The sequence below is a fragment of the Aquila chrysaetos genome, chromosome Z (genome assembly GCF_900496995.4).
Source record: "Aquila chrysaetos chrysaetos chromosome Z, bAquChr1.4, whole genome shotgun sequence".
NCBI lineage: Eukaryota > Metazoa > Chordata > Aves > Accipitriformes > Accipitridae > Aquila > Aquila chrysaetos.
Genome location: NC_044030.1, coordinates 30,760,767 through 30,787,851, shown reverse-complemented (window position 1 = coordinate 30,787,851; position 27,085 = coordinate 30,760,767). Strand labels below are relative to the sequence as shown.

Here is a 27,085-nt window from a genome sequence, read left to right as displayed (position 1 = left end):
CTGCACATTGCCTCCTCAGCTGGCATAGCCCCACTGACCCTCCAACATCCTGGACCCTCAGGTTTGCATCCTTATCCATTGCAAAGTCCTTGTCTGCCTGCAGTTCCTCGGTAGCCCATCAGTTAGTGTGACTAACCAGGTCTGTTTCTTGTCTTTGTCTCCATTAGGTTTGTGTCTCTGTACATTTCACTTTTTGCTTCCCCCTTTTCCTCATCATCCCATTTGACAAGATTCTCAGTCAGCTTATCTCACTGAAATAACCATTGCCACATTCCACATACCTTTATCAATTTGTGACTGACCAGGTTTGGTTCTTGTTACTGTCTCCCTTATAATTTGTTGGTCAAATTTGTGTCTCTGGATGTTCTTGTTTATGGCTTCCCCTTTTCTTATTATCATGCTTTGCATTGAAAACGTCCTCGATCAGGTATGCTTAAAGGAGCAGATGATACTCTCTCCTTCCACATACTCTTACAACTTAGTTTCCCATTTTCACATGTGCTTGACTCCATTTAAGTGCTAAGGTTAATACCCTAGTTTTCCAAATGGATAGATTTACTTGTAAAATTCTGCACCCACCAAAGAGTTTCAGTGGCAATGGGCTTGTAGTTTTGTTTGTTTGGGTTTTTTTTTTTTGTTGGTTTTGCTTTGATTTTCTTCTAAATAAATGTTTAAATAAGTATTAGAGTCTGGAAACTAAAAGAAGTTCTGTTTTCAGTTTACATTGCATGACTTCAATGCTTGCTGTTTCTCTGCCTCTGATCTCTAGTGCACAGTGTCAACTTTACTCCTGACTAAAAGCAATAGAAATAAAAATCATCAAGGAATGTTATTATCAGCTATAATCAATTTGTTATTTCATTTTCCAATCATGTATTAAATGTAACCTGTTGCCTTCTGTTGTTTTCTTAGACTACATGAAAAAAAATTATGTGCAATAGTGTCTGCATGATATAGCCAATACAAACTTACAAATTCTGCATGTACTTCTCAAAGCCAGGAGAGTTATTTGATTAATCCTTGCACTCCATTGACAGTCTGCTACAAGAAAGCAGAGCTGAGTCCTCTAAAACCATGCTCTTCAAAAATCTCTGTTCCAGCTGAAATTGTCTGTACTTTAATTTGATGATGTGTTTCAACTACAGAACAAAACATAGGACCAAAATTTTCTAGTGTGACTGAGGTTTTCTTGAAGTTTTGCCCTGAATATATCCAGGAGTCTGGCAACATACAATTGATATGCGTACTCATTTTCCCAGCTTAATGTGTAGAAGAAGCCCACAGCTTCCTAGCCGCATACATTTGAGCCCAGGGCTGGTCAGAGAGAGGAGCTTAGAAACTAAAATTTCCAGGTTATTTCAGGTATTTCCAGTTCCAGTGTGTTCTATGTTTACTGGGATGTAAATCAGTCATACGATGCTAGAAATTCAAACAGGAGATTTTTATATATTGCCTAATGCCAGAATGGCCAGTAAACTGTGTTAATTAGGATTGTTAGTGAAATTTAATTTTATTAATTCAAAGTCCCACAGGTACAAGAGACATAAGTATGCTTTGCCTAGTTTCCTGTTCAGAAGAAAAAAGAAGGTGAAGGTTTGGTTTGCTAATGGGACATAGGTCTTTACTGCATATGAACTACTTTAACATTATGCTGTAACTGGCTAGATTTTTGGCAGAGTGAGACAGCAGGTCCCAACAATGTCTGTTTCAGGGCTTCTTTTAATGCACTTCTCCAACAATATAAAATGTTGGAGAACATGATCTGAATTCACTTTGTTTTTCTGTTCCAGCATCAGAGACTCTTGTGCCTGTCGAAATTTACGGAAGGTACCAGGACAAACAAAGCTGAACATTGATGAAACAAGGAACCTAAATGTTCAGCAGGAACACTTACTTCAATAAGCTACTTGACTTTACCAGCCTATGAAATTAACTAAGAACTGGTTGCACAGGTACTTCTTCAGCCTTAACATGAAATTTGTTCTACCTCTCTAAACATGCAGCAGCAAACCGTGTGATCCTGCCTTTTCAACTAACATTGCTGGGTTTTTTCCTGCTAACTAATGTGGATTTATTCCTGCCAATTTCTGTAGGGTATTAAGTGCTGTACCCATGTTAGAGGCAAGCACACTCCTGCTCCTTTAAGGTCTAGAGATGTGCATAGACAGAGGAGAGATGTACACACACAGAGGAGAGAAAGAGTGGGACAGCAGGAGTAAAAATGTTACCATATGCATTGATTAGAAATGACTGGACACACAAGGACTGACAGAAAAGGTCAGGACAGTCTGAGAGATACATTCAATATCTTAATGTGATGTGCAAGTGGTAGAATAAGATCCTGAAATGCAGGGTTAAGGTGCTGTGGGAACCTTGCTCCAGAAACACAGCCCTAACTCCTTTTCTGGGGATTCTTACATGTAGATGCATATTTAATGCTTTGAAAACTTAGTATGTCCCAAGGTGAATAAAGCATCTTTGAGAAACTAGATGGTCAAACCATGGCCTTGTTTTCTGCCCACTGGAGTCATAACACAAAGCTGAAAAGTATTGCACCTGCTTCATGGGTAAAGAAACTGACCACGTCAGCTGGGTCACTTACCAACACTGTGTAATTTGCCAGTGAGACTAGGAACATCAGGGAAGGGCAGCATGAAATAATGGCAGAATAATATTTTCTGCTCATGATAAGTTTACCACAGCACTGTGTGTCAGCATGTGCAGAGCAGTGGTGGAGTGTAGCTCTCAAGGGTGCTGGGGTGCTCCAGGTGACATTATTGACTACCAGACATACCCTGTGCGGAAAGTCTGCTACAGGGTTACAAATATCCACACAAAATGGCTTGCTTCCCAGAGGGTCCTTGTACACAATAAGGTGTGTGAAAATGAATGAATGTGCAGTTGGAACACAAAAGATTCTAGCTACACTGCTATTCATAGCATTTTCTCTGCCACCCTTCACGATCTGAATTTCAGGGCCAAGTTGAGAGCCTGTGAGGAGACTTTGAAGCATGTCCTGGGATATTTCTGCCTGACTACAGTGGTCTGTACTTTCAGCTTTCTGCCTAAGTTTACCTTTGACAGATTCTCTTCTTCTCCGCTGACCTTACTACCCTCTCAGTATTCTCCAGAGAGATATGGAGGCAGATGAGCTTGGATTTGCAACCGAACTAGCTGCATTAGTTCTATGAGGGAAGAATACAAATGAATCTGGCTGATGAAGGAGGGTGGGGGGAGAGGTGCATGGAAATGCTCTGTTTGTAATGAGGTTTGAATGCACAAGCAAGGGCCTTCAAGGGAGGAGTAAGCGTGGTCACTGCAGGGCTCTAACAAATACAAGGCCACATTGCTCTCTTTCCTAAATTTCAGTAGAGGTGTTCCCCTAAGCCACCATCTGTCTCCTGCTTGGCAGAACCAGGTTGTCTCACAGGCAGTCAAAGAAGATGATGAAATTCCCGAGTAATGGGTCAAGCAGCATTAAGGTCAATATTTTGCATAAGATTCAGTCTCCAATGAGTTTAACCCACAGTGTAAGTGCTCTTTCTCTTGAGGATGACTAATGTGAAAGGCATGTGTATCCCATAGCAGTGTTCTTCACAGGGCAGTTGTCCATTTTTGGCTAAAGTACTCTGTGGATCCTGACATTGTGTATCCCAAGTGACAGGGAGTAAATGTCACCGTGGGACAAAGGGCTTTTGCAAAGCACATGCAAAGCTCCCAGTTGAACAGCAGAATGGGTTAATGAAGAGAGAAACCTGTGTCACAAACCAAAGGACAAACACTTGTCTACCTCAAGCTTGGCAAAGATGGAGGATTGCTGGGAATAGTAGGACAGGCCTCTGGAAAGCTGAATATATTCAATGTCTGTTGTGTATCTAGCCTTGTTCCTCTCTCCTATGTTCCTGAAACACAGTGAACTGTAACAGTCTGAACAAGCAGAGGTAGTAACATTTATGCTGAATCAGAGCTAGCTCACGAGAATGGATGTGGTGAAGGTTTCAGACATGCCCCAGTTAATTCAGTTTGCTGTGCCCACCTGACCATTTCAGCTGAATGGCTCTACAGTTTCAATGATTTTTGTTTGCAAAAGAGTTGGTCACTGCATGGTCTTCCTGAATGCTGTGGGTGTTTCTCAAGAAAGATATTTTGCATTTTCCTCTGGGTAGTTTTGTAGTTAGAACTGAAAAATCACTCTGGGTCTCTCCAGAATATAATTATCCCATTGTCCTAATTAGTTTCAGACTACGCATTATGTCTGCCTTGATCATTGTGGTCTCATTACAGCATTGCATCAGGAAGTTTTCTTCATACATAAATTCTTGACTTTATAGCTGAGGCAATGCCACTGGCAGAGCTGTGAAAAACAAATTGGGCTGGAAAGGGGAAAATAGACCTCTACAGTGACCAGTTTTATTTTTGAATGTTAATCAAGTGTTGATGCAATTGTACACCTCCTCTCTTGGGTTAATAAAATAAATGCTTTTATATTTTTGAAATTAACAGTGAATTCAGAGAGCAAGTGGTATGTAAGACCCTCTGGAAAAGCTGCATATTTGGGAATAAGAAGAAAGTAGGTATTTGTTTTCACCTTACCACCTGGTTGACTGATGTATCCAAGTCATCTTGTTATTAGCAGGGCTGCCTGATTTGTTAAACTGCCGACCTGAAGAAGACTGGAGAAGTAGTATATAAATAAATCAGTGGAAAAGTGCACCAGAGAAAATCAGACAGGACCTCAAATCTCTTGGCTTAAATCAGATGAAGAATTGGTAGGATTTGAAGGAATTTGCATATGTATCTGTTGTTGAAAAGGAGGTTTGCTCCAAATTACTGTATGACCTGTGGAAACCGCTCCACCAAATGACAGATCCACAACTACAGCTCTTGGTTACACCTATTTTGCATTCAGAGCCTGGAACCTGCTCTCAGATAATGTGTTATTCTTGGCATTTCACCAGTTCTGTGACTTTATATTGCATTAGTCAGGCAACCTGAAATGATTATACAATGTAATCAAGCACTAAAATTTAACACTTGACTGATAATTTTAATATAGGGAACCCACTTTAATTTCTGATAGCTTCATTTGATTTGAACTCCTTTGAATAATAATGAGATGAAACACAGGTCTCTAGCCTAGTTTGTTGATTTGAGAAGCCAGTCTGAAAACTAACAGTGCAGATCTAATTCTCCCAATAATTTATTTTCAAATGCCTTTAAATAGTTCTTTGTGTTTTATAGTGAGTGATTGAAAAATCTTATATTTTGCTCACTGAAGCTGACTGTTGGTAACAAAACAGAGAACTTGAAATTTCACTGACATACTGCAGAAATAAATTAAATTAAGCAGTGACTTAACCTCCTTTCCCATTCCCACTTTAAGCTATGTGACTGCCATAAAGTGCTTGTTGCGCTTATTCTTGTGCCAAAGCTCATATACAGGGGAAGACTTGTGCTTATCATCAGCAGCTTATCTCTCTAAGGTTTGGAGTTGCCAACAGCTATTGTTGAACTCAGTAAGATTTCTGGAGGACTTAAAGGTATGACCAACGTGCCATGACTGTGGTTTGCCTTGGGACATGGTTTCCCTGATGTGGTAGGGTGGATGTGTTTCCTGGGCATGCAGAGTTACCTGTTAAGCACTTGGCTCAGTGAAGGTTAAGGTCTCTGCTGCTGACTTTGATTCTTTTCTTTTAATTATTTTCTCCATTTTCCTTTCCTCTTCCTCCTTTTCCTCCAGAAAAGTTTGTGTAGGTTTGCATGTTTCTTCAGGATCCCCACTTTGCCCATTCCCTCATCGAGCCTCGTGCCTGTGAGGCATGGAGAGGAAGTTTCTGTTTCTGGTCTAGGTGCTGTCTCTCTGCCTTCAGGGCACTCTGGGTGGAGAAAGGATGACAGGGAGGACCACAGCTTTAAGGGACCAAACTGGAACTGACATCATGGATGTAGCTTCCAGGTCAGGGCATGCTTGGGGGAGACCAGGGTTTGTGTGCAGTGGGCAAGTGTATCCCAGTAAGAAACTACAGCCAGCCTTTAGAGGAGGCAGGCATCATTAGTTTTAAAATATTACCCCCTGGGGGTGACCATTTGCAGTCTAGGCAAGCTGCTATGGTGTCAAAGGACTTGTGTTCCCAAGATTGGCATGAACTTCAGTTGTGAGAGGTCAGAAAACATTACAATGCTAAAAGATGATGCATTAACTGATGCTGGAGAATAGATCTTCTTTACCACCTTCTGGACACAAACACCCAGATCAACATTGTTTGGTTGGGTGCTCTTGCCTACAGAGTTATTCTTTCTTCCCCTTTGGGTACTTATCTTCTATATTTGCAGCTGCAGTCCTGTAACATGGGTATGTTGGGAGAAATGTCAAGCCTGACAGTACACCCAGGGCAGCTTGGGTAACCTTAATAAAACATTTTTCCATTTAAACCAGAATTATCCCTGATCAGGTATAACAGCTTGTGGAAGAAACCTCTCCTAGAACACAGACATTTCTTATGCATGGATGGAAAGTGTTTTGATTATCCCATTTTAATGACTCTAGTGCAGATAATTTTGATTAGGCAGGGACCAGTGCTGATCAGAATTTTAGTAGCTTGACTTGCTTCAATTTATTTTGATATCTGCATCCAACAGCCTTTCAGACCCACTAATCTCCATTATAAATGTTACTTCCTAGGAAACAAATGAGAAGGGAAAAAAGGTAAACCAAATAAACTTATTGCAGGGAGAGGAGATGAGATAAGAATCAGATTAGACTTCCTTTGGTTAATTCAGTGTTCTGCAAAGACAGTTTATTTTGATTGAAATGTAGATTCCATTGAACAGTTCTGCTTTTCTAAATCTTTACTCATATTTCCCTTTGCTAACTTCAGGTTGATCATGCTGTGGAACAAATAGCACACCAAACTCTAAAGAGGCCATCATAAATCATAAATCCACTATGACTGAAAATACAGTAGGACTAATAATACTTTTGTGCTGATTGTTTCCTTTCCTGGAATAAATGGGACAGTTTCCCAGGGAGCTGTATGTGGTTTTAATAATGATATGGATATTACGCTGAAGTGGAAATGTGACAGTGAAGTGGTCCTGAATGCAAACAGGTATGCAAAAATAAAGGCTCTGGATGAACAGAAAAATAATGAACAGAGCGAAAAATGTGAGGGCAGGTGAAAGTTTCTCAATGCCTTTAAGAAACTGATGGGAAAACAAAACTTTAAAGAACACAGAACTCTGTAGGCTGTGAATCAAAAGGGAGGTGATCTGCATTAAACTATTTAATGCTCACTAATTGAACTCTGTATTCACTTTGGACCTGTAATATGAGCACTTTGGATACAAGCAGCTGAGGGGAGGGGCTGGGAGTCAGGACTCAAGTGCTTTTTTCTGACTTAGTGCTGACCTGTGCAAGCCCTTTCTTTTAATGTAGCTATTCTTCAACCTACATTTAGAGAAAGGGGGAAATTGTGACTGTAGACAACTTGGGATGGGTGTGCAGGTTTCAGTCTTCTCAGGAAGGTGACAGGCACGAACAGCTACTGAGCAAGTCACTCAATATACAGTGCTGATGGCAAGTGACAATTCTGTACCTAGACCATGAGGGGTACTAAAGCCTTGAAAATGACAGGGCCCTGTTCTGGGTAACAAAGAGGCAGTTTTGAACAGAGAAGAGGAGATAAGCAAGAGCTGGGGAAGATGAACTCTGCCTGTTTTTCTGAAATCTGTTCTGAGCCTGAAGATAGTGCAGGACTGAACTGAATAATGAAAACCTGCATTTAGCTTTTTTGCTCTCAGAAAAGAGAGCTGGCTCACCCCCTCTAAGTGGTGAGCTTATTTCTCCAAAGAGATCAAGCAAGACCTCTGTCTGCAGAGAGTTCTGCAAATTGATCCTCTACTGATAGAAGGAAGGGGAGAAAATCAAGCACAGGTTTTTGCAGAAAGCATTGCTTCAGATGTCTGATGCCTGTACAATCTCTTTTTGTCTCTGTCCTGGATCAACAGTATTTTTCAGTCAGGCCCATATTGCTGAGCTCTGCTTAGGGTAATTTTAACAGCTAGTTCAGGACAACTCTCTGCTTTCTGGACAGGCTTTTGAGAATCACATCCATCATCTATATATTCTGCTGCTACATTTTTCATCTTGGTATGGAGTGGGAGGATGGGACTCCAAGAGGTAACAGAGGGTCACTGTCACCTGATTGCTTTCAGTTTGCTTATACTTTAAAGAATGGCCCAGCTAACTATTGACAACACAAGCAAAGATTGCTCTAGCTTGTTCCCTGCCAGGCCACTCAGCTTGCATGAACGTGTGACCCACAGTAGTGCAGGATTTAACGGCTCCAGGTGCCAGTGGACAGTGTCAGGTGGGGAGTCACACTAGGGCAGAAAACCTGTCAAACCAAAATGCAATCTCTCAGGGTGAGTCCAGGGAAGATGGAAATCTCCTGTGGAGCAGAAGGGCAGAAACTCACCCGATCTTGATTTTCAGATTTTTTGTGAAAGAGGGGCCTTACGATACTTCTGACTTGTTTAGTAAACAGGTGTCATAAAAGTTACCACAGGGATGACAGGGAGGCCAAGTGTTTATAGTGACACAAAATTGAAAATTTAAAGTTTAAAATTGCTTTTTCATCTTTGTGCTGCTCTTCTTTTCAATGTAAGGCAGAATTCACTGAGCTCTGGATTGTTCCCCTGCTAACAAGAAATGTGAGCTCCTGGCTTTTGGCCGTTGTAAGAAAGGTTAGTTACAGCTTTAAAAGCAAAACAAAGCAAAATAAAAAACCCAAACCAAAGACATAACTGCCCCCCCCCATGTTTCTCAAGGTGCAAATTAAGCATGATAATTATGTTCAAACCCCACCAAAGCTCAGTTTGTAAAGAAGACAAACTATCCTCTCCCCACAGAAGAGCTGGATCTTTTTCTCAGATGCAGGAATGTGGTATTTTCCAAGTGAACAATACATTTCATTTTTCTGTCTGTTTCATACCACTTCTGAGTCTCCAGGGATGGTAATAACACTTCCAAATTTAGTGTTTCTGTGAACTTAACTTGCACGCTGTTGACCCTCATCTTCCAGCTCATTAATAAAATGTTAGAAGATGTCTGACCTACAGCCTGCTTCTTTTGACAAATAATGCCACCTGACTTAATTCACTGCTATTTAACACTGCCCTCTGTATGCTAAATCTCTTCATGCTGATGAAATTCATGCAACAGTGTTCACAACGAAGATGATCTGAGTTAGCATTCTTGGGTAAGATAAATACACATTTTGTTTCCAAAATGGGGAAGAAACTTCATCACTTAAGTCCACCTATACAGAGAATACATCAGAGCTTATGAGTATAAGTAGTAGCTATATAGCTATTACTGGGTTAGCTATTTGTATTTAACTATATAGCTGTTACATAGTTAGCTATAGCTAACTGTTAGCAAAACAGTGATCAGAATGGTTTATTCTTTCAAATTACAGTGTGTGGAACTTATTAGAAAAAAATCTGGCTGACTTCTGTAGGCTTGGGGTTGGACTCTCTGTGGTTCAGACTTCTAATATTGTGTTTCTCCCATTAATGGTTGTAGTGATCTATGATTGTTCCCCAGTGAGGCTCTGGATCCCGTGCAAGTAATCAATAAAAGCCTGTAAGCGTTCATGTATCTTCTGCCAGCTTATTACAGCACTTCCCGTACCACTCTGACGTGTGGGAACAGTGTTGCACCTGCAGTTTTTTCACTTCCCTGCATCCCCATGGAGCTTCAGAGTGGGGAGCACGTGGAAGATGGTGCACAACTTGGTCCACATTCCTTCTCTGAATGCCATTCTCCTCAAGTGTGGTTATTAGCTAGCTTTTCCTACCAGGGCACCAACAGAAGTTGTTATCCAAAGTCCTGGAAGGAGTTTTGTCATGCATTTTTTTTACAGATGTTAGTCAGTTTTTAACTTGGCAGCCTTAGTTTTTAACTTGGCAGTCCCAGAACAGTTTGGAGCCATAGCAAATACTGCTGGTGATTTTTGGCTTGAGGCAGGTGTAGATGCACTATGCAACTTGCCACCAATCAGCCAGCAGTCACATTGGCATCTTTACCAACACAGAGAAGAAGAGGCATCTGACCATGAGTCTGAATTTAGATACCCACTGGAGAGAAAGGCAGGAAAGTGTGAATATCTGCTTCTAATTTGAAGACTAATTTAGACAAGCACAGGTGTAGGTAACTAATCAGTAACCCAGGAACGAACACTGTTCAGTATTCACTCCACTGTCTTCAGGAACTACCCGCATCCTGTCTGTAACTGGAGTCTGGGATGAGAGCTTTTGTGGGAGCAATTTCTGAAGAAGGGTAGTATGCCAGGACAGAACAGGGCTTGAAACTAAAATGGGACTTGATGAAACAAACTACCCTCAAGTCTCAAAGCTTGTCTAGCTGTAGCTTGCTAAATGAAGCTGTTAAGTCAAAGATTTGATCACTAGCACTCTGGAAGGGGAGAAGGCTAGCTGGTGCAAGCTGACCAGTAACATGGCTGGCTGAGTGATCCCATGGTCCAGTCCTAGCCCTGAGCCATAACCTCTCAGCTGGCCTTCTGCTCCAGTGGCTATGTAGCACATGGTGGTCCCTGCTTGTTTTCTTTCAGATTCTTCAGGGGAGGGATTTATGTCACTTCCTTGCCTAGCACTCAAACTGACAACATTTGCTGCTTTTGCGTTATTTTTCCTAAGGTTGCTTGGGTGTGATACAAGGACCAGGAAGGGGAGCAGAAACCAACTTTGCCCTTCACTGGACCAGCATCGGTTGAGGAGGTGTATAGATATCTGGGCTCTGCTCTGTCTGCTTGTCTTCAGCAGCTGGCTGGGGCTGTGGGGAAGGACAGGATGAAAGTGAAAGGGGGTTACACATTTTTCCCTTTTGAGCAGGATAAGAGGGGGGAGGCCTTGTTGTCATGTCTCTAGTATAGGTGCCTCTCACATGTTGCTTCCTGGGACGAAGGGAAGAAGTGGAGATGTTGACTGGATTAGCAGGCAGGGGACCAACATGCTGCTTGTTAGCTTGTGCTAGAGAGTCTGTTGCTGCTGCTTGTTTTTGCTGCTTTTACTTGTGCCAGCTGAAATAACATACATCCTAGAGTCCCTTCTATTTCACAGTGCACAGGGACCTAGAAAGTCTGCTTCCCATTTAAGTGCTAGGAGACTTTCTTTATCATGGATCACTGAGTGACCGAAATATACAAGACACTAGCCAGCATCTCCTCTCTGCATAACTGTTTCCCATGCCACTCTGGCTTCCTCATACTTATTTAGTGTTAAGCCAAGAATTTGCTACCAAAGGGGTTATGTGTATTTCTGTTGGAGCTGGAGCTTGAAAAACTTTTTTGTTCTTATTGGTGGGAAGCATCTGTGATCCTCAAAAAGGTAATTGTGCTTGTCTGCTGCTGCACCTGCATTATTACTATTAATAATAAATATGTGTCATTCAAACAGAGGCTTTTCATGCACAAAGTGCTTCACAAACAATTTCAAACTCCCCCAGAAAACCTGTGTTAAAAAGGTATAAATGTTGCATGGGTAGGCACTTGAAAGACAGGAAATGCTAATGTGAACCATGCCACCGTGGTTCTGTGCTGTGTGCATAATTATTATTTATTAATAATCGGCTTTATGCAAGTCCCTGAAAGTTCCTACTAACAAGAAGATTCCACTGAGCTGGATTAAAAACTGGTTCTTCTTCTGAAAAGGAACAGGACAGGAGAGGGATTGCGAGATGAAAGAGAATACTTTACCAAGAAAGTAGGAGAGTAGACCAGGAAGAGAAATTAAGTCCTACGAAGAAGTGAAAGCCCTACAAGATGCCTACTTAGTCTGTATCAGAGCATGTTGTCACCTGTTTCAAAAGCAAGACAGGAACTTCCTGAACCATTTGATTCCCATGATACAGTGCAGTTTCATCCTTAACAAAATATTTTACCAAACTGATGAAACGTTTTAGTTGAGTAGAGTACTTTTCTCCTCACCTGGATAATGAGGTCCTCTGGTTAACTGACTGAATCAGGGAAACCGCTGAATCTCCAGGGTTACAGAATTTGTTCTTAGGAGTCTGATCTTTCAGCAGAAGACAGACAACCAGGGTTTTCTCTTTTTTTTTTCCTCCCTCCTTTTTTTTTTCCTGGCCCTAGAATAATCATTTCTGACTACAGAGAATGCAGTAGGGTAGATACCCTGGACTAGTAACCTGGGAAAGTGAGAAATTACTTTGGGCTGCCTGGCTTCACTACCTTTCTCTCTACCTCCATTTTCCCTGTTTACTCTCAATGGTACTTAAGCTGTAGATGAGGTACCCTGCTGCAGATCATACTGATTTGGGCTTAGTTTTGCAGCCATGTGATTAGGCACCTCTTGGACAAAAGCTCTTCTGTATCTCCCACAGAGTACAGCTACAAAGGGTTTGCTGCTTCTAGCAAAACACTGTTTAATATCTGTCCTCTGCTTGACAGAGGCTGTGCAATCAACACAGCTTGTTCCTAGGTAAGTTTGTAGTTAATTTAATTATCTTTAGAACTACATTTGAGGATAGCAATCTTATGCAGAACCTGAGACTTTGCACAGGTGCTGGTTGTGCCCTCCACACAGGGCACAGGGGATCTGCAAAGTTAGACATTTGGTGCTAGGCTACCGAAGCTGTATTTTCTACTGTACTTCAGCTTTTCTCTTTCCTTCGTGTGTTTGTCTCGGTCCACCTTCAAGGAAGACAGATTCAACATTGTAAGCAACAACAGCAGACAGCAACTCTGGGCCAGCTCACCTGGTCTTCTTTTCCACTGTCCTCTGGTGAAGGGAGTTCCCAAACTTAGTATGAAACAAAAGGCTTGCAAGCTGAGGGGGTTAATATATGAGAGTTCTGAACATCTAGTAGTGCTGCAGAACATCACTTTTTGACAACCTTGTTTAATGCTTTACAGTTTCAGTGCTTCAGATGCTCTTTTTAGTCTGCTTCTTTTTAGTCTGTTTCTTTTTAGTGTTATAATTAATATTTAACTGTAATTAAATGTGCTACATTAGAAATAATTTAATACATTATTTATATATAGATTAATATTTTAAACCAGGTTTTCCAGAATGAAAAGACTACGCAATATATGTTGGTGTGCAGAAAAACTATAGAGTTTTGAACCTGTCAGCTAATTTCAGCCAAGTTTATAAAAGGACAGAGGTCTCAAGGAAAAATTGCTTTAAAGTTTTAATAAAATGTCTGTCTCGGTTAGACGAAGGCAAGAGACTCAAATTTGAGTCACTACAAATACTAAAAAATATTTTACACTCAGCCCTTGATTAGAAATGAGAAACCCAAGAAATTTATCCTCCCCTTACTGTGTTTTCCCAGCCACGGAACAAACTTGTTAATACTGAAAACCTTGTGTCACACAGCAGCAGCAGTGTGGTGGATATAATTTCCCTGAAATTGCTTTAGGTCTTTAGTACCCCTCAAGCTCAATTCTTTTGGTGCTATTTGCTCTGGTCTTTATTTTGTCAGTTGTCTCCTGAACTCTAGCTTCTTTTGCTAATTCTTGTTCTCTCCATCCTAAGTAAAAGTTTTATATCTGGCAGCTGATCAATGCTTCATTGAAATCCAGTCAAAGGAACAGTAGCGCATTTCCTTTGTCTAGAAAATAAGTGATTAAGGAAAGACATGAAGTGCCTATGATAAAAGCACAAATTGTGCCTTATTCCTTCTTCCACTTTAGAAGTACTCTTGTCTTTACTGTGCTCTAAGGCATGTTTACTATTGGCTTGACTACAGGCAAGATGACAGCCTGGATGTTTTCCACTTCCTACATGCAGTGTTGAGCTTCCTGTATTCCAATCTCTTGGCAGAGCTCCTGATTTGATAGGTTTATAAAAAAGGTTCATTCAGAAGTCTGGAAAGGAGGCAGCCGGGTTTCTGTCTGCCATCAGACACAACACCCTGAAAAAAACCTGAAAAAACACTGCACCTGGAAGGCCAAGATTCTGATAAAGAGTCCATTCCAGATTAGCCTGGAGGTCTGTTAGTTGGTTATCTTCTTCCAAACAGTGGCTGCAGACACTTAAACAATGAAACAGAAATATGGAAAGATGTCTTCCCAGTTTGTGCAAAATGTCTCCACTCTGGAGATGTTTCTTTCTTAAAGACGTTTTGGCAGTTACATCAACCAGCAGCCAACCTCCATTTGCAGTGATGTATTTCTGCAGCATGTTTTTTCCAGGCCTCATCTCAGAGTTGTTGACACATTCATCTGCACCTGAAGCTCTCCCATACACTGTGCAGATTTGCTAAATTTCACTTTTTTACTATCATTATCCCCCATTAATAAAGCTCATTAACACATCCATTAGTGTTATGTTTCTGCATCATCCCATTTCAGCTGTTTCCATCCATACGACTATTGAAAAATACAAATGGGCTTGAGAACAGCTCAGATCTTTCTCTCTGCTTCCCTTCTCAACCCTGAAAGCAGCCATGCCATTGCTCCCAAATGCAGGAGCATAGGTGAGTCATTACTGCCATATACAAACAGTGTCTTGTCAGAAATAGATGGCTTAATTCTCAGAGACCTCCTTAGTGTCCCCAGTTAAAGCAGGTCCCTTCCCGTGCCATAGTGGGTGCTGCAAACTACCAGTTCCCACAGACTTAGCAGTGTGAGATATCCTACCCAGATCTTGTTTGACTGGATGTATGTGTCTTCACCCAGACTCCTAATGGCCAGTGAGAAACAGGCACTTTGAGGACAGAGTTGTTACCGTCTGTGGCAGGTTGACCCTGGCTGGATGCCAGGTGCCCACCAAAGCCATTCTATCACTCCCCCTCCTCAGCTGGACAGGGGAGAGAAAATATATCAAAGGGCTCGTGGGTCAAGATAAGGACAGGAGAGATCACTCACCAATTACCGTCACAGGCAAAACAGACTCAACTTGGGGAAAATTAACTCCATTTATTACCAATCAGCCAGAGTAGGTAATGAGAAATAAAACCAAATCTCAAAACACATTACCTCCACCCCTCCTGTCTTCCCAGGCACAGTTTCACTCCCGGATTCTCTGCCTAGCCCTCCCAGCGGCGCAGGGGGACGGGGAATGGGGTTTATGGTCAGTTCATCACACGTTATCTCTGCTGCTTCATCCTCTTCAGGGGCAGGACTCATCACACTCTTCCCCTGCTCCAGCATGGGGTCCTTCCCACTGGAGACAGTCCTCCATGAACTTCTCCAACGTGGGTCCTTCCCATGGGAGGCAGTTCTTCATGAACTGCTCCAGCGTGGGTCCCTTCCATGGCGTGCAGTCCTTCAGGAGCACACTGCTCCAGTGTGGGTCACCCATGGGGTCACAATTCCTGCCAGCAAACCTCCTCCAGCATGGGATCCTCTCTCCACAGATCCGCAGGTTCTGCCAGGAGCCTGCTCCAGTGCGTGCTTCCCACTGGGTCACAGCCTCCTTTGCGCGCCCACCTGCTCTGGCATGGGGTCCTCCATGTGCTGCGGGTGGATATCTGCTCCACCGTGGACCTCCATGGGCTGCAGGGGGACAGCCTGCCTCACCATGGTCTTCACCACAGGCTGCAGGGGAATCTCTGCTCCGGCGCCTGGAGCATCTCCTCCCCCTCCTTCTGCACTGACCTTGGTGTCTGCAGGGTTGTTTCTCTTACATGTTCTCACTCCTCTCTCCAGCTGCCGTTTCTGTGTGCCACACAACTTCTTTTCCTTCTTAAATATGTTATCACAGAGGCGCTACCACTATTGCTGATTGGCTTGGCCTTGGCCGGTGGTTGGTCCGTCTTAGAGCCGGCTGGTATTGGCTCTGTGGGACACAGGGGAAGCTTCCAGCAGCTTCTCACTGAAGCCACCCCTGTAACCCCTCCCACTACCAAAACCTTGCCACACAAACCCAATACACCATCCTAAGGTGGATGTCTAAAACCTGACCACATGATTTGGTCTCTAAAAATAATCAGTTCTCTCCATGAGAGGAACTACAAATGACTGTCTGAATTAGAATATGGGTTAGGTCAGATGAACCTAACTGTGGTTAAACCTATGTGAGTCGAATTAGTTTCATTTCTGCATCTGTTCTGGTGCTTCACACATGCATAAAACACTAGGATGTTGGTCCTCTATTTGCAGTCTTGCATCACAGCCTTTGTGTTTTGTCCTTACTAGTTTCTGAGGACATGAGCTGATGTGAACCAGAGGACCCTTAGAGACGGAAAATACGCCAGTCACTTTCAAACAGCACCACAGCTGACCAGGACACTGGAATGGGGCTTCAGAGATTTTGATTCTGCCAAAGACCTTTGTGTAACTCCAGCTTCAGCTGATCTTGTGCCACCTGCTCTGTTTTGTCTCCCTACTCCAGAGTGCAGGCTCTCTGGCATTAAGACTGTGCAACACCAGCCATAGTGAGACCCTGGTGTTTGTTGATGCTAACAAAGGAATAGTCTCCTTTTCGAGGTGGTTAATTTTAGCCAGACAGTGTTCCTATCTTTATGTTATTTTTCTCAGTCACAGTCCTTTCTCTTCTGTGGTACATGCACCTATCAGAAAAACTGCCCTTCTCAGATTTCCCACAGAAGCTTGGATATTTATATCTTAGTAATGCACAGAAAAAATGACAGTACTGTAGGAAACCTGAATGAGGATCCCATGATGTTAAGTTAACGGCTGGACTCAATGATCTCAAGGGTCTTTTCCAACCTAAATGATTCTATGATTCTATTGTTGTTGGTTTGGTTTTTGAGACAGTTTCTCAAACTCTGTTATCCACAGTAAATAAGCTCAATGAATGCCAGCAGTTCAGTTCCCAGGCATCTGTCAAAAATTAAGGTGTATTCAGCTATGGGGAATAAGATATGCATACATATTTTATACGTATTTAAATAGGCGGGCATTTCTTGGGTCTTCTGGAAGGACATTCTATTTAAATTCTGTTCATAAACTGTTTCTCAGACATTTTAAAAATACTGATACATGTTATAATGAATGCTTAACAGGTAACCTTTATAAAACAATATATATTAACCATCTATGAGTCTGTACTTGTAGAAACTACATGTGTGAATCAAAATTTATTAAGTGCAACAACAGCCAGGCAAGGCCTGAAATCACCATTGCTTGACTAGGATGTGATTGAATTTTGGAAAGAGCTCTGAAGAAGGCTTGAAATCTGAGCAAGGCTGATCTAGTATAGGAGATAAAGCAGGCCTTGCTGATAAAAACAGATTTATAATGGTGTTTCCAATTTACTCTCTTGTGTCTTAATGTTTTTCTGCATAATTACAGTTCAAGATGGAGTGCATTCACTCACAGTTCGATCTGATCTATTTCTTCTGGGAATCGATATCTGACTGGTACAAGAACAAGAGAAGTGCTGTGTTGTGTTCTCTGGAGAGCTTCTCTGCTGTTCCTTCCTCTCTATGTTGGCAATGTGGGACTGCAGAAACAGAGTGGCTCTGTCCCTGTTTTGGCATGGAGCCAGCTGTGTTCAGGTGTGACCTGAGACAATAACGGAAAAATCTTTAGTTTGTCCTGCAGCCAAGGTACAATCACTGATAAAAGCTGTTCATAGCTAAATTTTCTTTACTGAATGCTTGATTGCAAAGTTTCCCTCTCATGCTTCTGAGGGAGCATTGTAAAGTGTTCAAAGAGCTCCTCAGTATTGGCCTTTGTGGGTGAATTGGATTAAACTCTTTCTTTTGCATGTCTCTTGGGCAGAGACATCTCAGGACAGAGCTGGAAGAAGATGGCGCTGGATTTGTTCAGTGGGAGCTGAACTGATTTGCGTTGCGATGCAGATGAGTGCCAGGCTCCTGTCCCTGCTCTCAAAAAGGTCAAGGGCAATCAATGTCTGGCAGAAAATTATGTTTTGGAAAGTGAGTAGTTCTTGTGGGAACTTATACATGCCAGAGGCCTGAGCCTCCCACTCCTTGGAGGCTGTTTTTTCTTAGATGCTAGATTTAAAGTTGGGAGGAGCTCTGGAAGCTGCGGTTAATAGGAATGATAGGTGCACTCAATTTAGTTTTCAGCACATGGTTATTGCATCTGCACTCTTATCCTGTGATACACTCAGAATCTTATTTTACTATTTTACTGTGGTGTGGAGACATTATAAGAACTGGTATAGTCCCAGTATAGATAAATAGACTGGGCCAGCTACTGTTAGGACAAGCAAGACAGAGAAGAGAGAAGTGACCTTGCCAAAGGTATTGCTTTGGCTGCAGAGAGAGATGGTGTGTGCTCTGACTTCTGCACCTCCAGCCAACAGCAATTGTCCTTTTTGTGTGCATCAAAGTGGTCTTCTCTGCTCTGTTGCACCTCTGCCTTGACTTTTTCCTGGGGAGTGTAGTTTTGGCAAGTACTGTTGCTTCAGGGTTAGAGCCCAGCTTGAAGACTGTGGAGCAAAGTCATCAGGAAAGTTTGAAGAGTCCCATATTTGGATATGGACTGTCAAGATACAGGAGGTTGTTCTGGATCCTTGGAGCAAGCAATATTGAGCAGAGGTATTCTTTAGTAAAAGGGGAGGTGAGCTGTAATATACACATACACAGGAACATCAATGCTTGTATAGTTTGTCCTACTGCTTGTGTAGCTACGGAGGTCAGGAATAAAGCTGTAGATGCCCTTTGTAGGCAAACAGCTGTAGCTGTCCCACAGAAATAGCGGTATTGGTGCAGAGAAGATACAGCGGCTGGGGAGAGGGAATATCAGGCTGAGTGCTAACATTAGGTTGAAAAAAGGGATCTGCTGCAATCTTTTTACCAGAGGACAGCAAGGACAGTCAATCTCAAGCTACATGGTATGCTGCGGCAACCTTCTGATGTCAGCAAAGTCCCATCTCTTCCTGTTTGTTTCACAATCGCAGATCTCTGGCTAAAGTGTCAAGATCTGTACTGTCCTTTTCCTTTTCATTCCTGTGGCTTGATGGCCCTGTGCTCTCTTACTCTCAGCTCTTTCTTCTTATCACCTTGCACCTGGAGGACAGTGGTTGGTCCTACATAGTATGCATTTCCTGCTACTATTCCAAGGATTGCTACATCCTCTCTCCTATCTATAGCTGCTTTTTTCCACCAGAGTATTGGAGTAGGAAGGGAGCACATGGAAGAGTCTGCATAGAGCAGACAGAAGCAGCAATGAAGACTGACACTGCAGTAGTGGGCAGGGTCCACGTGCTGGAAGTGTTTCTTCAATGAACAGATGGCCAAATCACAGAGAATAAACTTTGACTCTTTGATAACCCCTGTAAAGTTTTCCAAACAGACTGTTTCCAAACAGCTGGGTACCTGTGTGTGGAGCATATCAAGAAAAGTCTTGGAAAAGCACAAGTGTGGCTGTGAGTTTTGTCTGTGGTTTTTAAAATCACACATCTTGAAGAACACAAGGGGGCACCTGTGAGACAAAGCACCACCACAGCGAAAATTTCTCCATTTCCTTTTTGCTGAAAATACCTTTGTGATGATAGCAGGTCAAAATTTTGAAGATGGTAACAATTCTTCCTGCTAGTCTCTTCCCCCTACATTTTTTCAATTCCTCTGTCCTTATCCCCTCCTAAATACATAAATGATGCTCTGACAAAGGTATTGCCTGAGACATACAGGTATTTTTGTACTGATGCAAGACTGTATTTCAGCCTGATTAATGAGAAGTGGCAGGAACATCTTGTCCTGCTAAGAGTTTTCATGGTTCTTTCTCACACTACATTCTATCAAATGGTACAATCAAGATCAGTAAACCTCTTGATTATGGCCTAGAATAACATGAGAGCCCTGCTGCACATGTTGGTTTTATTTGCCCTACAGGGTGTCTGTTGTGTCCCTTTTGCCACTTTGCATTTGCAATATAAAAAGTCCAATAAAGCCTGGAAAGATTAAAAATTAATCTTGGCACATAATTAAGAGAAGAAGATGCAAGGGTACATCATTGCTGTTTATTGCAGTTTTAATCCATTCTTCCTGAACACAAATACAAATACAAATTTATATATTTATACATACACCCCCCCACACACATATATATGGATTTAATATGGCTTGTTTGAAGTATCTCTGCTAATCAACTCTCAATGCCAGCCTGGTTGATGATCTTCATCACTGGGTGAAGAGAGTAGGATGTGTAAGTAGTAAAGTGGGTACTTTATTGTTATTTTAGAGCCTGCTTCTGCCATGTGGCACTGTACTTGGAGACCTGGACCCTACCATTGCTTTTCAAGCTATGAATCACTCCATGTGTCTCCCAGGCTGGAGTAAAGAAGCCTATCCATAGCTCCAATAAATGGCATTACTGCAGGGAGTCAGGGACCCTGTGCTGAGCAGCCAATCTGACAGTAAACTGCTTGTCCTAACACCCCACAACCTCAGTGGCACATCGGCATAGCACGCTCACATCACTAGTGTTGTCTGTAAGACAATACTGACAGTCACCTCAGAATGGCTTTTTACTTTTATTTGTAAACAACAGGTTTGGGGGAGGGATGATATATCAGTGTTTTCACATGGTTACTTCAAGAGAAAATTCTCATGAGTGATGTGATTTTTATGGTGAGACAGGGAGTACTGTCTGCTGCTGGCAGTTGTTAGGCTTCTATTGCCTTTCCAACAATCTGCCATTCATCATTTCCACAGTGTCTACCTCAGTGAGCTGCAGCAACCCTTTCAAAGGACCTTGAGCAAGTTTCTGCAGGACAAAACCATGTCACAGTGAAAGTTTCACTGGTAGCACATCTATATTTAAATGCAAAGTAAACAACAAACTTTAGGTAGGAAGGCTGATACATAAGCCTTCATATACACACACACACATATATATACATATACATATTCCATATACATATACATATACATATACATATACATGGAGGGAGAGGGTGAAAGAGCTACCTGAATATAACAGGAGTTGTTGATATAACAGCATCTCTGGAACTTGGCTAATGTTTAAGGTACCTAGAGATAGCCAAATATGTAGCCCTGGGGATATTTATTTTCAAACATGAACCCTTGCATTTATTTGTTTGTTTGCCTGCTTGTATAACTTTTAGGATGCTGCCAGTTCTGGTGGAAGATGGCACTGCCCAGCCACATGATGTGAGGATCAGGCTGGGCTGCTGGACTGGCTCCTTCTTTTTTTAAATTTTCTCCACCAAACCCTTCCTTTGTTTTGATTTTGCCTCAATTTTAGCTGTGATTTAGTTTGTGTTAGGGGAAACTATTCTCTTGTAGGTCCTGGTGCATGTCACATAGCTGTGCAGGCACTGAATTTCCTTACAGAATGCATAGCATGATCCACTAGACTGACAACCTGTGTTTGGCTTTTGTTTATTCTAACCTCGTCATCTTGAGTAATTTCCATCTGTTTGGTCATCACTGCTGTAGGCAGAGCCTAAATAAATAAATAGACAGAGTATATATATGTAAGTGTACCACTGGCAGAGGGAAGGTAGCATCAGACAAATAAGGAAACATGGAATGAGGGGCAGAGTAATTTTACATCCATGAAAATCTTTTCTGTAGATCATTTGTGCTGTGTGGGAAGTCTGTGATATCATCCAGACAGAATGATTTATCTGTCAGATTTGTCCACAGAAGCAGACTGCCTGCTTTGTTTGTTGCCCAGACAGCAGCTTGATTTATTAGCAGCAGCATCACCGATGGTGCGGCATTACTTCATGCTGCACCATGAGTGGCTGTGATGCTACAAGATGTGACATGAAAGTTACGTAACTACAGCGCACACCACAAATGGCCTAGTGGGATGTGAGATGATGTAAATGAAACCCACTGAGATTTATACAGGGATTCATGAACTAAGGCATGGCAGCATTTTCTTGTAATTTTCTTGAAGGAGGAACTGAATGGACAAATTGGTGCCAAAGTACGACTTTATCTCATGAGATGAAATTGAAAACCCTAGGGGGAAATTTTGGTGATATCCTAACCAAATGTCACTACCACTTCGGAGAAGAATTTCCATTGCCCTCTGTTGTTCCTATAGTACTTTAACTGTGCTGTCTCAGTACTGTTCTGTGTGTGTATGACTGTGTAGCAAAAGGTATATGAAGGATAAGCATTCCTGTAAGTCTATAAACAGTGTGCATCTCATGTAAATTTATTCTCATCATGCTTTTGACCAAGCTCAAAAACTCTACTACTCTCTGCTGACAGTCAGAAAGCTAGCAGTGCAGTGCAAAAAGCAGGGCAAAACAAAAGAGTCAAAACAAAAGTTGTGGTTTGGGGGAATTTTTGGGGGGCTTTTTTTTTTGGTAGTTGCGTTATTACCAACCTGGAGTGTGCTGTCCCTTATGGAGACCCTGATGCTTAGTGACTTTTGGGAGAAGATGGAGTTTCTGAAATTTATAACAGTGTAGGAAGATCTCACTCCTCTCCCTCTCCTTATCTCACCTCTGCACCCAGAGCTGATAACCTACCATTGAGAATGTGAGTACTATGGCCTGACTTGGGAGTATTAGCTTACTTATTCTTCCCCACTGTCAATCTATTTCCTTGTTGGGAAGACCTATCAGAATTGCAGGAGGACTAGGAGAAGCAAAACCCTTCCCTCTCCTGCTAGAGTGACTCTGCATTGACTATTAAACTTATTTCAATCTTATGCTTTGCTTGCAAGTCCCCTGGAGGCACAGTGAAAAAGCACAACCCTTCTAAGCGCTGATGGGTAGTGAGGAAACACTGGGATTTGTAAATAGCTGCATTAGGTTGATGGAGGCTCACACAGCTGGTAGAAAGCCCTTTGGCACTCTGACTTCACTGGTTTTGGCTTCCTCCTGGCAGCAACAAATGGCAAGTTGAAGAACATTTCACAGTGTGCTTTGGATTCATGCAGGCAGGACTCTTCTGAGCTAGATGTGGGAGGGAGGGAAGGAAGATGGAGAAACTCAGCCATCTGCAAGCATTTTTTAAGTCAGATTGAGAAGGGACATTTTTATTCTCAGGGCTTTGGGGAAACTTTCCCTGACAGCACATTTCACAAAGGACTCTTTCTGACAGGGCAACAGGGACTGCTACCTATTTGGTGACACATCTGGGCAAGCAGATTGTTCTGTGTACAGTTGAAGTTCACTACAGGACTATGAGCAGTTCAGGGAAGTGGAAGAACAGAGGGAAAAGAAGCTTGAAGCCATTCTTATGAGTTGTGACTCTAACCTTACAGTGCATCTTGCATTGGTGCTTCCTCTCTGAGAACATCCATTGCCACTCAACAGAGATCTTGAAAGCTATGGACAGATTTTCTGGTGCATACAATGAAAATAATTCACAAACTGAAAAAAAAGATATCATTTCTCTTTGCAGATCATGAAGATAACTAAACAGTTACTTCTTTGGTATTGCAAAGCCCTTCCTCTGGTTTGGTTTGTTGTTTTTTTTTTCCCCAACTTTTTGCTGTTTTACAAAAAACACCTCTAAGAAAAACACAAAATGGGTAACAGAATTATCTCCATGTACATTGCTCTTCTGGGGTGAAGATCAATCCAGACAGCTAGAATTGCTGCTGCATTGATAGCAGTGGGACTAGTAGGACAGAAAAACCAGACCTCCTGTATTTCCCCACTGCTGAAAAAAAGGTTAATGGAGCACAAACTCTTGTAATGCATTGTGTGTGGGCAGGAAACACAGACCTTCTGCTTTTCCTATTGTCAGTTCTAACACCAAAAATGTTGTTTATGGTCAAGGAGGAAGAATATCAAGGAAGAAGTAAAGCCAGGAATCTATTGTTAGTATAACTGAAATATTAAGAGTCTAGTCAGTATTAATCCAGCTCTACCTGTTACAAAAATGAAGGAATAGCAATGCAGCTAGAGTACTGCTGTGAAATCGTAACGCACGCACACACGCACACTCTCCTTCATTTCACCCCTTTCCTTGGTGCTGTGCTCACCCTTCCACTGCTCTGCTGTGTTCTATTGGTTTCATGCTGGTGGTGGTAGTGGGGGATGGTATCGCGAGCTGTCAGCATGTGGAGTCCTTTGCCAGGAAGAATATGATGTTCATGTTGATGATTTCTTCTTTGTCCCTCTAGGGTCCACTTGGGATCACTTTTATATGTTTGCTGAGACCTTTTTCTCTTTCTCCACTGGTCTGCAGCTCCATGTTACCTCCAAATTTGCTCTACCTGGTGCCATCTCAATACGTTATCTCTTTGTTCTCTTTGTTCCCCTAAACCCAGTTTTGTCCAGCTCCAGGTCTGCACTTTGGCTGACCACGGGCAAGTTGTTTGCAGCCATGCTCCTCTATGCCACATCCTGTGTCTCCACTTCTCAAGGCCTCTGCTGTCCTACCAGGTCTGTATTTGTTAGCACTTTGTCATCATGTTACTGTTGTATATGTCTCATTCCACATAGAGTAACCGCTTGTCATTGCTGTCTATACAAAACTATGGTTGTACCACACAAAGAAAGAGGAGCAAAAGTGAAACAAATCAGGCGTAGACACCTGGTCAGTTGGAGAAATTGGTGTCACAGCTAAGAGAAGCAAAACAAAGCTACAGGCAGTTCAAGGAGAGTTCAGAAAGGGCAAACCTGACAAGCCTTAGTCCACAGGTCTTGCAAATTACTTACAAAGCTTATAGCCTATTTACTAGCAATGGCAATGTTGTGATAGAGAGTTACACAGTTACACAGGAGACAGAACAACAATGCTGGGTCAGCATTGTGCTAGAGATACCTCTGCTCTGACGGCACTGGGCATGAGATGCTGCAGAGCCTGGAGACAGGTCTTTGTCTCAGGTCTCAATTCCATGTTAACCAGCATGTCCTGCTCTCCAGTCTGAAAGTGAAAGCAAACAGCCAGAAGAGGAAGCTGCTTTTCTTACACTCTTCTTGGAAATGGCTGGCTGCTCCTAAAGGCAGACTGAGAAAATTTCTGTGTGGGGTGCTCTGCATGGGTGCAGGGGAACACAGGTGACCCATGTTCAGCCCTTTGCATCACCACAGGTTTCCTGTGCACCCTTTGCTCGGTTACCAAGTCTATCTGTGATAACAGTCCCCGCACTGTCTACACCTTGCAGCAGGCATTGGGAGGCTGGGAATGGCTGGGTCACCAGGGCCTCACTATAGCTAGTGGACTCAGGTAAGTGTAAAGGAGGATGGACAGGCACCCTAGGAAAATAGCATGCACGTATGATAAATACAGAGGCTTTGTTTACACAGAACGATATCCTCCAGTCTCTAAGTATATAGTCCTTCAAATGGTATTTCCAGCTTTTGGAAATTCTCAATATTTTAATTTTACCCTTGTTCTTTAGCACAGTGAAAGTAATAACAAAATAAGGAATAAAATTTGTGGCAAAATCCAACCATTCCTGGACTGAGAGTTCTCTGAAATGTTTCCACCTTTCTTCTTAGGTAGTATTGGGACTGAGCTACTACAGCCTGAACACTACAGTGTTTTAACTCCTCATTCTCCTTCCCCCAGTGTAACACCCTATGAATAGGCTGAGTACAGCCCTGCAAGAGGCATAGCCACATCCATGGACCTCTGCGCAGGATGACTCAGCCATGGTGCAACATGAGGGAAATTGTTCTGCTGAAGAGCAAGGTTCAGGGAGAAGAGTGGAAGTATAAGGTGCTGGAAGGTCTGTGTGGGTGACATACCAATGTATCTGTGCATGCAGATAGCCAGCCCTCACTTACTTACACTAAGACGACAGAAATATGAAAAATGGTAGGAATGAGAAACACCAAAAAGGACAGTACTAGTTTAAAGAACCTGCTGACCAACAATGAATGCTGTGAAGACAACCACATCAAAAGTATCAAGTAATGGTACAGCAAACCCAGGACCACTAGGGAACAAGTCAACATGGTGGACTGCTTATTTGGAAGAAGATGAAGATGTTAAAAAGAACATGGCAAGAAGGGAAAAAGGGGATATGAAGAGAAGAAAATCATGTGGGTGAAGCTAATCATGGAAGATGCTGAGTGGCCCTGAGCCAGATTGGCACAGCAAAACAGGAAAATATGTCTGTTTTGCTCTGACCATATGTGTGTCTGACTTGCTTCTGTGCTCAGAAGAGAAACTGAGGTGCTTTCCTAAAACGGGGGGCACATAGGGAACACTTCCTAAAGCTGCAAAGTTGAGCTCAGTAGGGATAAATGGTGACCTGAAAGTAAACTTCCTGTTTTGGTTTCCCCAACTGACAGTACCACATGCAGAAACTGTATTTGCATCACACCAAAGTTTTCCATGGGAAGGAAGATCCCTTGAAAAAAGAAGATCTACTGTAGGGTTAGGGTTAGGTTAGATCTACTAACCCTAGGGTTAAGTCTAGGGTTAGGGAAGATCTACTGTAAATTAAACTAGATGAAAATCCACAAGCCTTGCTGGGAATGCAATGCTGTTAAGTTGCTTACTCACTCACCTAATACCTTTGTCTTCCTTCAAGGCTGAGTCCTGATACAGTTACTTTCAGAGGGTTCGTGAGCGGAAGACAAATCAAGGTACATTTATCCATAATCGCAGACAGTCTCAGCATGTGTTAGTGATGTTGCCATGCTGATTTGAAGGGTTTATTTCAACAACTTGGGAGGACAGTCAGGGCAGTTGCAATTATTTTATCTTCAAGTTCTTACGTCCTGAAAATGTCATTACTCACACCAAGTGCTCTTGGTTCTAAGGCCCAGGACAAACAGAACTGTAAGACAGAAAACTCCATGTGTGTTTGATTTATACAAGCCTGAAATCTTTCTACATGATTTCTTTGGTCTCCCTGTGAGTGAACAGGCTGCTAAGCATATCTTTGGCACTAAGTTTCAGGTGAAGATGAGACAGTTTTCAGTCAGAAGCTTAGGAAAGTATCTGCCATTGTGATGGGCTATGGTCTGGTTTCGTCTTTTTAATGATGCTACAGTACTGCTTACAGATCTTCCTACAGTGAGGGTGCTGCTGTGTCTTAATGTGGCAATGGAAACAGTGTATTTTTCTTCCCCTGTGTCTACTCCCTCCAAGCCCCTGGATTGGGGATGCTGCAGAATGAGAGAAGGGTTTTCCAACAGGAGATGACAGTGCTGAAACCCAGACCCCTGAGTACTCTGTTCTCAGTACACAGAGCCTGCTTTGATG

At 42.4% G+C, this 27,085-nt stretch overlaps 1 long non-coding RNA gene across 1 annotated transcript; it reads left to right on the top strand.

The window, feature by feature from the left end:
* On the top strand, positions 1–27,085 carry LOC115336862. The gene is made up of 3 exons (XR_003921946.2): positions 1–61; positions 24,192–24,306; positions 25,439–27,085. It is a non-coding gene; the product is annotated as an uncharacterized LOC115336862 (long non-coding RNA).